This window comes from Meles meles, chromosome 5 (assembly GCF_922984935.1).
Source record: "Meles meles chromosome 5, mMelMel3.1 paternal haplotype, whole genome shotgun sequence".
Lineage (NCBI taxonomy): Eukaryota > Metazoa > Chordata > Mammalia > Carnivora > Mustelidae > Meles > Meles meles.
This window is the reverse complement of record NC_060070.1, coordinates 61,270,438-61,282,719: the sequence shown is the minus strand read 5'-3', so window position 1 is coordinate 61,282,719 and position 12,282 is coordinate 61,270,438. Positions and strand designations below refer to the sequence as shown.

The 12,282-nt window shown below is 36.4% G+C and overlaps 1 pseudogene; it reads right to left on the bottom strand.

Moving 5' to 3' along the window:
• Positions 1 to 348: 348 nt before the first annotated feature.
• On the bottom strand, positions 349 to 11,664 carry LOC123942148 (annotated as a pseudogene).
• Between the last annotated feature and the right edge of the window lie 618 nt (positions 11,665 to 12,282).

Below are 12,282 nucleotides of genomic sequence, written 5' to 3'. Positions count from 1 at the left end.
GCATGGTAATGAGAATTGTGAAGTCTGTCCTCTGGAAGCTTTTATGTGTTTGGAAGTTTCTGGGGACGAGGGGAGAAAGAGATTATCTACATTATAAAGAGATGACATGAGTAATCCCAAACAAAGAATAGTGAGAAACACTTTAAATGCTTCTTTTATAATGCTCAATAGAAATAAAGCAGGAAATAAAAGTTAAATACATCATAAAGAGTGCATAATGGCTTTAGTGTAGGAATTGTGTGTCTGTTAACATGACTGAGGGAAACATAAATAAATGTAGTCATATTCTCTTTTTTTCTTACAAAAAGGCAATTTATTCAGAGAAAACAATAATTTGAGGAATCCTCTTCAGAGATGGCTACCAGGTTGGCCCCCTTTTCTGCGTGTGCTATCAGCGGGTATCAGGTTGACATCCTCCACCCACCTGATCTTCAATCCTGAGTAGGCAAGGGCTCTGAGGGAAGACTGGGCTCCAGGTCCAGGGGTCTTGGTTCTATTTCTTCCTGTGGCCTGAAATTTGATGTGAAGGGCAGTGATGCCCAGCTTCTTACACCTCTGGTCTACATCCTAGGCAGCCAACACAGCAGTGTAGAGAGAGGACTCATCTTGGTCATCCTTCACCTTCATCCCCCAGTCACACAGCAGATGGTTTCCTTGCCAGGAAGGTTGGTGACATGGACAAAAGTGTCATTGGGGGAGGCAAAGATGTGGCAGACACCAAACACGTTTTTTCCTTCAGCTATGTGAGGTTCAAGGCTGATGGCCTGTTCTTCCTTCTTTCCTTCCCCTTGCAATGTTCCATTTCTGCATGTCTTCTCCAGATTCTGCCACTGGAAGGGGAAAGTAGTTATATTCTTGGTGGATATTGGGTCTTTTTGTTCCTCCGTGATTGTGATACATAACAGTGTATAATGATTGGAACGGTGGGCAACATAATTCCTGCTTTCTTTGCAATTTCTTTGGAATGTACATTGAATGTGTTCCGAGGTTAAGGAATTTTTCAGATATCTACTGTACAACCTTGTACCTCTAGACAACTGTACTGTATTGTACACTTAGATTTGTTAAGAGAGTAGAGTAGATCTCATGTTAAATGTTCTTACTGCAGCAAAATAAATTTTAAAGAATAAAATAAAATGAAGAAATGTCTGGAAAGCAGGCTCATTTTCTTACTTTGCTCCCAGAACGTGTTCATCTTAGGCATGTCCATATATTTCCCTCGGGCACACAGCTTCCCCTCTGGGATTTGTGTATCCCAAACACCTCCCTGAGGTGGGTAAAGGAAGTATGTAAGTGTTTGAGTTTTAAATATTTTCCTAATGAAAGAATCTGGGCTTATGGAGACTTCATTGGTCATCTTGAACATTTGCTCACTTCCACATCTTAGATGGATCCTACTGAAAAGGAGCTCTTTTTTAAAAGTGTCAAATCAATTCCACTGAAAATTCTGCCAACTGAGTCAGACCCAGTACTCAGATTAGATCTCTAGGAGTAAAATATGGTTTCTCTCCTTTCCTCACACAACATATCCTGTCCTTACTGTATAATCTAAACCTTAAAAATAAAAGTGTGACCTTTTCTCATGACTTCTGCCACTGTCACTCTTGTCCAAGTCACCATTCCTTGTTCCTTAAACTGCTGCAATATCTCCCAGCTGGCATTCCTACTTCCACACTTGCCTACCCTAGAGTACATTGTCTATAGAGTAGCCAGAAAGCTCTTCCAACATCCTATTATGGCATTGTGGAAGACAAGAGAGTTACCCTGAGAGGGTGGATTGGAATTGGAGATATTGGACTCATGATTTCTAAAATGTGTAAATATTTCAGTATATGTATGTTTCCTCATGCAGACACAATATAGACAAACATATGCAAACATGCATATTTCTTAGCTCTATTTGCTGAAAGAACCTTGGAGCAGTAACACTCCCAGTAACAAAATGAATACAGATCTTGACTTCTGACACCATCTCCACTAAGAGGAATCAGAGATTCTCGGAGAAATGACAATTTTCTAGGCTGCGTAAGCTAAGTACAATAAGATACTGAAAAATTGCTTTTGTTGAAGAACAGGGTCAAAGAGGTATGACCACCGATTGACCCATGAGCTAGATCTTGACCCGATTGACCCATGAGCTAGACACCCCAAGGTGCCTCAACCTTTCCCCTGTCCTTGGAATGTGAGTTCAGCTTGCCTTTCCCACTCCCAGAGGCTGCGCCAAGGACACTGCCTAAAGATGATGATGTGATGTTGAAAGTACCTGCACAGTCTACGCGACTGAGCCATTAGGCCTCTCAAGATTTGAAGGGCAGGAGTGGGAAAACATTCATTTTGCTGCTGCCCAAGACAAGCCTCATATGTAAGCTCTCTTTGCTATTATTAAAATTGCCACCTACCAATATGGAGTGGCCTGCCTCTTTCTTCGGTCTCTACCAGCCCTCTGCATATGCGGGCTGGATTCAGATTACATCAGGAAAGCACCTGAGTAGATTGTGTTAGAAGGCTGTGAACCACACTTTTGTTGAAAACTTAAGGAAAAGCTCCCCTCCCCAAATAAGGAGGACTTGTCACAGGGACACAGAGAGCTCCCACTGGGACAATTTAAGAAATAAAATAATTAAAGGCAGTAATTAATCATAAATCATTAAAAAACAGAAATCTACAATTCCGCACAGATAAAAAAATGAAACAAAGTGTGAAGAAGGGGAAGCTCTTGTTTATGGTAGCATGTTGTAAACATGGGGTGAATATTGAATAAGGAAAATCATCATTTTGTAAGCATCACGGTAAAGAAGAATTCAGGCAAGGATCATAAAGAAATGTTAAATCTAGGGAGTAAATTTTGGTAAGGACCAGGATATCTGCATAATTGTTTATTAGCAGCAAGGAGAAAATAGTAACGATACAGTGGACACACTGGAAAACACAATGACTGAATGATTAAAATTATTATCACAAAGGATGGGCAGATGAACATTGCATGTCTCCAGATGGGATATCCTGAGAAAGACAAATATCAGTTCTATGTTATTTCTGCCAAGAATGCATAACCTGAATTTAATCATGAGAAAATGTTACACAGACCCCAAAATGGAGATCGATCTATTAAAATGGGGTTGGCAGGCCAGGGCCGGTTGAGAGGTGTGAGACTGTATGCTTCAAGACTGTCAATAATCATAAAAGGGGGAAAAAAGCTGGGAAATTGTTCTAGATTAAAAGAGCTAAGACTTGAAAATCAAATGCAATATGTGATTCTAGACTGGATCCTGTACTGGAAGAGAAAAAAAGAATGCTGTAAAGGACTTGACTGACTCAATTGATGTAACTGGAAAACAGATGGTATTCTGGGTAAAACTACTATATTTATAATAAATTTTACTTAGGTTGATAACTTCTCTGTCATTATGTAGGACGTATTAGTCAAGGTTCTCCAGAGAAACAGAATCAATAGGACATAGATGGCCAGGTGGACAGACAGATAGATGCATACATACATACATAGACAATAGATAGGTGGATGGATGGATAGATAATAAAGAGTTGGCTCACATGATTATGGAGACCACAAGTCCCCAAATCTGCCAGGTGAGTCAGCAAGCTGGAGAACCAGGAGAGCTAATGTGTAGTCCCAGTGCCAAAGTCAGCAGGCTTAAGACCCCAGGAGAAGCAATGTTTCAGTTTGAATCTGAAAGCAGGATAAACACTGATGTTTCAGTTCAAAAGCTATCAGGCAGGAATAATGCTCTTATTTGGAGAAGGTCAGAGTTTTTATTTTATACATGCTTTCAACTGACCGGATGAAGCCCATCTACAATGGGAAATGCAATCTGCTTTACCAGGTCTACAGATTTAAATGTTAATCTCATCCAAAACACCCTCACATACACACCTAAAATGATGTTGAACCAAATATCTGGGTACCCCACGACCCAGTCAAGTTGACACTTCAAATTGACCCTCAGGTAAGTGTATCGCCTTTTTTAAAGAAATACACATTGAACTGTAGAATTTAAAGGCCATAATGTACACAATTTACTCTCAAATGGTTCAGATAAAAAGAATTTTGAATGATGAAGGAAAGTGAGCAAAATCTTAACAATAAGTAAATCTGAGTAAAGAATACAGAGATATTCTTTTGCTTTTTAAATTTTCTGTATATCTGAAATTATTTCCAAATAAAGTTTTCTTAAAAGTCTTTCAATGTTCTGCTAAAAATACCCCAGCTATTTTTTATGCACTATGGATGAATCCAAATTTTGTCACTTGGCCTGCAGAGCTGTAAGTGGCCCAGCCTCTGCTGACTCCTCACCTCAGCTAATCCTACTCACCTCCCACATAGACCCCTGCTTGCCCTGTGTACTTTCTGCTCCTAGAATAGGAGCATTCTCTCCACAGAACTTTTACACCTACGTCCCCTCCATCTGAAAGCTTCTTCCCTCTTTGACTACCACTCCTTCTCATTGCTCAGGTGTTTCGTCAAATGTCACTTCCTCAGAGAGTGCCTCTGACTGAAGGAGCTTGTCTTCAGTCATGTTGCTCTATTCACCTTACTCTCTGAACTTACCGTGTTTACTCACTCTTTTATTTGTCTATTATACCTCACTAGGATATAAACTTCAGAAGGGCAGTTGCCTTATCTACCCTGTTTACTGCCGTAACTCCTATATCCAAAACATTGCTGGCCATGTGGTAAATCCTAAAGAAATATTTTTGATAAATAGATAAAGGGTTAAGTGCTCACATGTCCAAACCTTTGAAACTAAAATATTTAATCTATTACTATTTTTCTTCATTCATATATATAGGCTTTATGAGTCTGTGACAGGAATTTTAGCAATATACATTATGATAATACGTGAGCACCAAACAGTGTTATCGCAGAGAAGTTAAAGAGAAGTACTAGTGGATGAAGAGAAACTTTTTAAAAAATTGTAATTCTGGGGGAACCTAGGTGGCTCAGTTAGCTAAGCAAATGACACTTGGTTTCAGCTCAAGTTATGATCTCAGGGTCATGAAATCGAGCCCCATGTTGAGCTTTGTGCTCGACAGGAGACACCTTGGAATTCTCTCTTTCCTTCTCCTTCTGCTCCTCACCACACTCTCTCTCTCAGGAATAAATAAATAAATCTTTAAAAATAATGTAATTCTGATGATCTGAAAACTGAAGTAAGCTGATCTAGGTAATGTGAAAATCCAATAAACATAGCAGTAATAAGAAAATCTCTTGGTAATGGGTCCTTGACTTCCAAATACCTAGTACAATGCCCAGAATATAGTAAAGGATTCATAATATTCAACAAAGGCAATAAATAACCTATTAATAGTTCATAAGTGAATCACTCCAGGGAAAATAAAATGAAGAGACATGGCTAGTTTTGCACCTTCAAACATAAAACAGACTCATTTTTTTTTAAACTAAAAAAAGAGCTCATGATAGCCAGAGGTAAGGTTTTTCTAGTGGAATAGGACTATTGGAAATAACAATAATACAGAGAGGCCCCCCAAAAATCAACCCATGGAGGCCCTCACCAGGACTCATAGTAAACAAAATGACAAAAAGAAGTGATAAAGACAGAATTTTAAAAGCAATGAGTGAAATGAAAACAGTTACATACAAAGGAAACCCCATAACATTATCAACTGACTTTTCAGCAGAAACACTGCAGGTTAGAAGAGAGTGGCATGATATATTCAAAGTGCTAAAAGAAAAAAAAATCTGCAGCCAAGAATATACTATCCAGCAAGGATACAAACAAAAGCTAAGAGAATTCATGACCAATAAACCAGTCTTACAAGAAATGTTAAACGGGACTCATTGAGTAGAAAGAAAGAAATAGTAAGTAGGAAACACAAAAGCATTAAAAACAAGCATATCTATAGAAATCAGTCAAGGGATTCACAAAATAAAAGGGTGTGAAATATAACATAGATATCTGAAATATGGTGGGGAGGAGAAAAAATGGGTTCAAGCTTAAGTGACCATCAACTTAATATAAATTGCTATATGAATACAATGTTGTATACAAACCTAATGGTAACTCCAAGTCAAAAATCAGTAATAGATAGGCAAAAGGTAAAGAAAAATGAATCCAAATATGTCACTAAATAAAGCCAACAAACAAATGAAAGAAAAGAGCAAAAGAAAAAAGGGCCAAATAACTGCAAAACAACCATAAAACAAGTAACAAAATGGCAAAAAGTACATACCTATAATAATAACGTTGAATGTAAATGGATGAAATGCTCCTATCAAAAGACATAGACATCCACAGAATGGATAAAAAAGAAATACCCATCTATATGCTGCCTACAAGAGATTCATTTCAAATCTAACATGCAGATTGAAAGTGAAATGATGGTAAAGCATATATCATGCAAATGGAAGTGGAAAGAAAGCTAGGGTAGCAATACTTATATGAGACAAAGTAGACTTTAAAACCACAACTGTAACAAGAAGGACAGGCTATAATCATGAAGGGAACAATTCAACCAGAAAATATAACAATTATAAATATTTATGCAGCAAATATGAGAGCACCTAAATGCATAAAGCAGTTGATACAAACATAAAGAAGTAATTTATAGTAATAGAATAGTAATAGAAGACTTAAACACCTTAGTTACATCAATGGATGGGCCAACAAAACAGAAAACCAACAAGGAAACAGTGGCTTTGAATGACACATTAGACAAGATGGATCTAATAGGTATATTCAGACCATTCCAACCTAAAACAGCAGAATACACATTCTTCTAAAATACACATGGATCGTTCTCTAAAATCGGTCACATATTAGGACACAAAACAAGTCTTAACAAACTCAAAAATATTGAAGTCATACCACACATCTTTTCTAACCATAAAACTATAAAAACAGAAATCAACTACAAGAAAAAAATCTAGGAAAAAGAAATACATGGAAGTTGAATATAATATGCTATTAAACAATGAATGGGCCAACCAAAACATCAAAGAGAAAATAAAAAAACGTATGGAGACAAATGAAAATAAAAACACAAGTGTCCAAAATCTTTGTGATGTAATAAAATCTGTTCTAAGGGGGAAGTTTATAGTAATACAGGTCTACCTCAAGAAGAAAGAAAAAATCTCAAATAAACAACCTACCCTAACACCTCAGGGAGCTATTTAAAAAAACAGTAGAAGAAGTAAGGAAATAATAAAGATTAGAGATAAATGAAACAGCAACTAAAACAACAGCAACAACAATAGAACAGAACAATGAAACCAGGAACTGGTTCTTTGAAGAGATCAACAAAATTGATAAACCTTTAGCCAGACTTACCCAAAAAAGAGAGAGAAAGAAAAAGAGTACTCAAGCAAAATCAGAAATGAGAAGGAGAAAAAAAAAATTGACAACACAGAAATATGAAAGATTATAAGAGAATATTATGAAAAATTATATGCCAAAAAATTTGGACATCCTAGAAAAATGTAACCTCCCAAAACTGAATCAGGAAGAAATAGAAAATTTAAGCAGAAGAATTGTCAGGAATGAAATTAAATCAATAACCAAAAAACTCCCCACAAACAAAAGTCTAAGACCAGCTGGTATCACAGGTAAATTCTAACAAACATTTAAAGAAAAGTCAATACCTATTCTTCTCAAACTATCCAAAAAAATAGAAGAGAAAGAAAATCTTCTCAAATCATTCTAAAAGGATAGCATTACCCTGATACCAAAACTAGACAAAAACACTACCAAAAAAAAAAAAAAAAAAAGAGAGAGAGAGAGAGAGAACTGTGGGTCAATAACTTTGATGAAAATAATACAAAAATCTTCCACAAAATACTAGCAAGTCAAAACCACAAATACAGGGGCGCCTGGGTGGCTCAGTGGGTTAAAGCCTCTGCCTTTCGCTCAGGTCATGATCCCAGGGTCCTGGGATCGAGCCCCGCATCGAGCTCTCTGCTTGGCGGGGAGCCTGCTTCCTCCTCTCTCTCTCTCTGCCTGCCTCTCTGCCTACTTGTGATCTCTAACTGTCAAAAAAAAAAAAAAAAAAAAAAAAAACCACAAATACATTGAAAAAATCATTCACCACACTCATTGGGATTTATTCCTGGGATGCAAGAGTGGCTCAGTATTTGCAAATGAATCAACAGGATAGATACATCATATCAAAAGAGAAAGAATAAAAGCCATATCAATAGATGCAGAAAAACATTTGACAAGTACAACATCCATTCCATTTTTTAAAAAGATTTTATTTATTTATTTGACAGACAGAGATCACAAGTAGGCAGAGAGAGAGGAAGGGAAACAGGATCCCTGCTGAGCAGAGAGACCAATGTGGGGCTCGATCCCAGGACCCCAGGAGGATTTAACCTACTCAGCCACCCAGGCGCCCCACTTTTATTCATAGTTCTGGAAGTCCTAGCCACAGCACTCAGACAAGAAAAACAAATAAAAGGCATCCAAATTAGTAAGGAAGAGATAAAATTTTCTTATGAAAGAAATGACATAATACTCTATACAGAAAACCCCAAAGACTTAACCAAAAAAACCGCTAGAACCGATAAATGAATTCAGTAAGGTCACAGGACACAAAATCAATATACAGAATATGTTGCAGTTCTATACACTAATAACGAAGCAGAAGAAAGAGAAACTAAGAAAGCAATCCCATTTACAACTACACCAAGAGTAATAAAATACTTAGAAATAAACTTAACCAAGGAAATGAAAGACCTGTACTCTGAAAACTGCAAAACATTGATAAGGAGATGACACAAACAAGTGGAAAGATATTCCATGCTCATGGATTGGAAGAACAAATATTAAAATGCCAATACAACCCAAAGCAATATACAGATTAAATGCAATTCTTATCAACATACCAACAGCATTTTTCACAAAGCTAGAACAAGCAACCCTAAAATTTCTATGGAACCACAGAAAACCCCAAATAGCCAAAGTAATCTTAAAAAAGAATAAAACTGAAGTTATATAATACCAAATTTTAAGATATACCACAGAACTATAGTAATCAAAACAGTATGGTAACCATCACAAAAATAGACACATAGATCAATGGAACAGAATAGAAACCCCCTGAAACCCCCACAATTATTTGGCCAATTAATTTTCAACAAAGGACACAAAAATATGAAATGGGAAAAAGACAATCTTTTCAACAAATGATGTTGAGAAAACTGGATAGCTACATGCAAAGTAAAGAAACTAAACCACTTTCTCACACCATACACAAAAATAAACTCAAAGTGGATTAAGACCTAAATGTGAAACCAGAAACAATAAAAATCCTAGAAGAGAGCACAGGTAATAATTTCTCTGACATCAACCATAGCAACATTTTTCTAGATGTTTCCCAAGTCAAGGGAAACAAAAACAAAAACGGATTACATCGAAATAAAAAGCATCTGCACAGCAAAGGAAACTATCAACAAAACTCAAAGACAACCTACTGAATGGGAGAAGATATTTGCAAAACTCATAGTTGGTAAAGGGTTAGTATCTAAAATATAGAAGGATTTTACAAAACACAACAAAATAAACCAATAATCCAATTAAACGTGGAGAGAAGACATGAACAGATATTTCTCCAAAGAAGACATATAGACAGGGGACCCTGAGTGGTTCAGTTGGTTGGGCGACTGTGTTTGGCTCAGGTCATGGTCCCAGAGTTCTGGGATTGAGTTCCACGTCGGGCTCCCAACTGCATGGGGAGCCTGCTTCTCCCTCTGACCTTCTCCCCTCTCATGCTCTCTCTCTCTCAAATAAATAAATAATTTTTTTTAAAAAGAAGAAGACATATAGATAGCCAACAGACACAAGAAAAGTTGCTTAATATCACTAATAATCAGGGAAATGCAAATCAATATCACAATGAGATATCACCTCACATCCGTCAGAATGGCTAAAATCAAAAATACCAGAAATGAAAAATGTTGGTGAGGATGTGGAGAAAAGGAAACCCTTGTGCCCTGTTAGTGGGAGTACAAACTTGTGCAGCCATGGTAGGAAACAGTATGGAGTTTCCTCGAAAAATCAAAATTAGAATTAAAATGTGATCCAGTAAATCCACTACTGGGTATTTACCCAAAGAATATGAAACACTAAATTGAAAAGATATATGCTCCCCTATGTTTATATCTGCATTATTTATAATAGCCAAATTATGGAAGCAGCCCAGTGTCCATTGATAATTGAATGGCTAAAGATGTGGTATACACATACAATGGAATATTACTCAGCCATAAAAAAGAACAAAATCTTGCCATTTGCAACAATGTGGGTGGATCTAAACAATATAAGGCTAAGTGAAATAAGTTTTTCAGAAAAGACAATACCACATAATTTCACTCATATGTGTAATTAAAGAAACAAAATAAATGAACAAAGAAAAAAAGATACAAACCAAAAACCAGACTCTTAACTATAGAGAAGAAACTGATGGTTTGTTCAGAGGGAAGACTCCACGCTTAGCAGAGAGTCTGCTTGGGATTCTCTCTCTCCCTTTCTTCCTCCCCTTTGCACTCTCTTTCTCTCAATCTCTAAAATAAATAAATACATAAATAAATCTCTTAAAAATTAAAAAAAGAAGAAGAAAGAACAATAGTAGCATTTACTTCTGGATAGTTACCAGCTTCTCAACGTTTTTGTTTTGGTTTGCTTTTTGGTTTGTTGTTGTTCGTTTAGGTTTGTCTGTTTGTTTGTTTTTGCACCTCTGGTTCAATTGATAACTCATATTTCCCAAGAAGTCATATGTTTCTACACAAAGCATTCACCCTCTGTATTGACTAGGGATGAGGGCCAAGCAAACATAATAAAATCTCTTCCTACCCATCAAAACCAAGAATGTAATTCTATTTGTAGCAAGGTTAAATTAGCAGTCATAAGTCATTTTGGTATTGAAAGCATGTACTCTAGAGGTGCCTGAGTGACACAGTCCGTTAAACCTTAGATTCTTGGTTTTGGCTCAGGTCATGATCTCAGGGTCATAAGATCAAGCCCGGCATTGAGCTCTGTGCTCAGCACAAAGTATGCTTGAGAGTCCATCCCTCTGCCTCTGCCCCAATCTCTCTCAAATAAATAAATAAACCTTAAAAAAAAAAAAAAGCAAGCACGAACTCTAGAGTCCTCAAATCTGTACCTTCATACTCCATTTTAACATTACACACAGTAGTTACATCATCTAAAGATGTTTTTATCATTTTTATAAAAAATCTAGAATTTTCTAAATTCCATGTATTTAGATAAAACTGCAGCCTTTTAGAAGTCCCCTGGATGTTGTGTCTTGTGTACACACTTCCCATTTCCTACTTTCCACATGCAATACTCTACCTCCATAGTAAGAACAATTACTTAAGTAGAACTACACTTATGATTAGTTTTAAGGTTTGACATTATCAGTGGATCATGGTCTTGTGAATATACAAATGTATTCTTCTTGACCTCTTCAATACGTAATGGAAAAGCAATGTCACTACTAATAGTTCCTAAGGTTAGGAGAAAATCAAATTATCAATTTAATCTTTTTTTAAGCGAGATACAATTTTCACAGAGTCAAATTCACATTTTAAATGCCAACTCCATTAGTTTTGACAAATGCATGCTGTTGTATAAGCAGCGCCACAATCAAGATACAGAACAGTGCCATCTCTGGCCCAAATTCCCTCATGGTCCGTTGTAGTCAATCCTTCCCTCCACTCCCAGCCATTACTAGCCATTGATCAAGCCAGTCTTTGTATATGAACATGTTCATCATGCCTCATTCTTTTGCCCTAATAAAAGTAAGGCCTTATCAGAAGAAATTAAGAAATCAAAATGAAATTTTACCTGCAGAAAGTGAGAAAAAGCCAGTTAATAATGATATCCTTACATTTGCTTTCATAGTTTCTTATTTCTAACTATTTTTCTCTGTATTATGATAATTATACATAGAAGTCTCCATTAACAAAAAAGGATGATAGTATATGTCATGGCAGATAAGCAAAAAAATAATTTTGTTGCCCATGGTGAGCAAATGTCAGTTCCCTAACAGTATCTAAATTATTAATTAGCTTCTATTAACCTTCTGAAGTGATTGATAATAATTAACAAGCCATTCTCCTAATCAGGAATGTAAAAATGCTCTCAATTTGAATCCTGACTAATTGCTAGTAGCTGCCAAAAGTTCTGGGTTACAAAAAATTCTGAGGCTAAATAGAAAAATATTAATATGAAACATTTAAGTTTTAGAAATTATTAAACTCTACATCTGGGTTATCTTATGTAATCCTAACAGAAACCCAAGAGA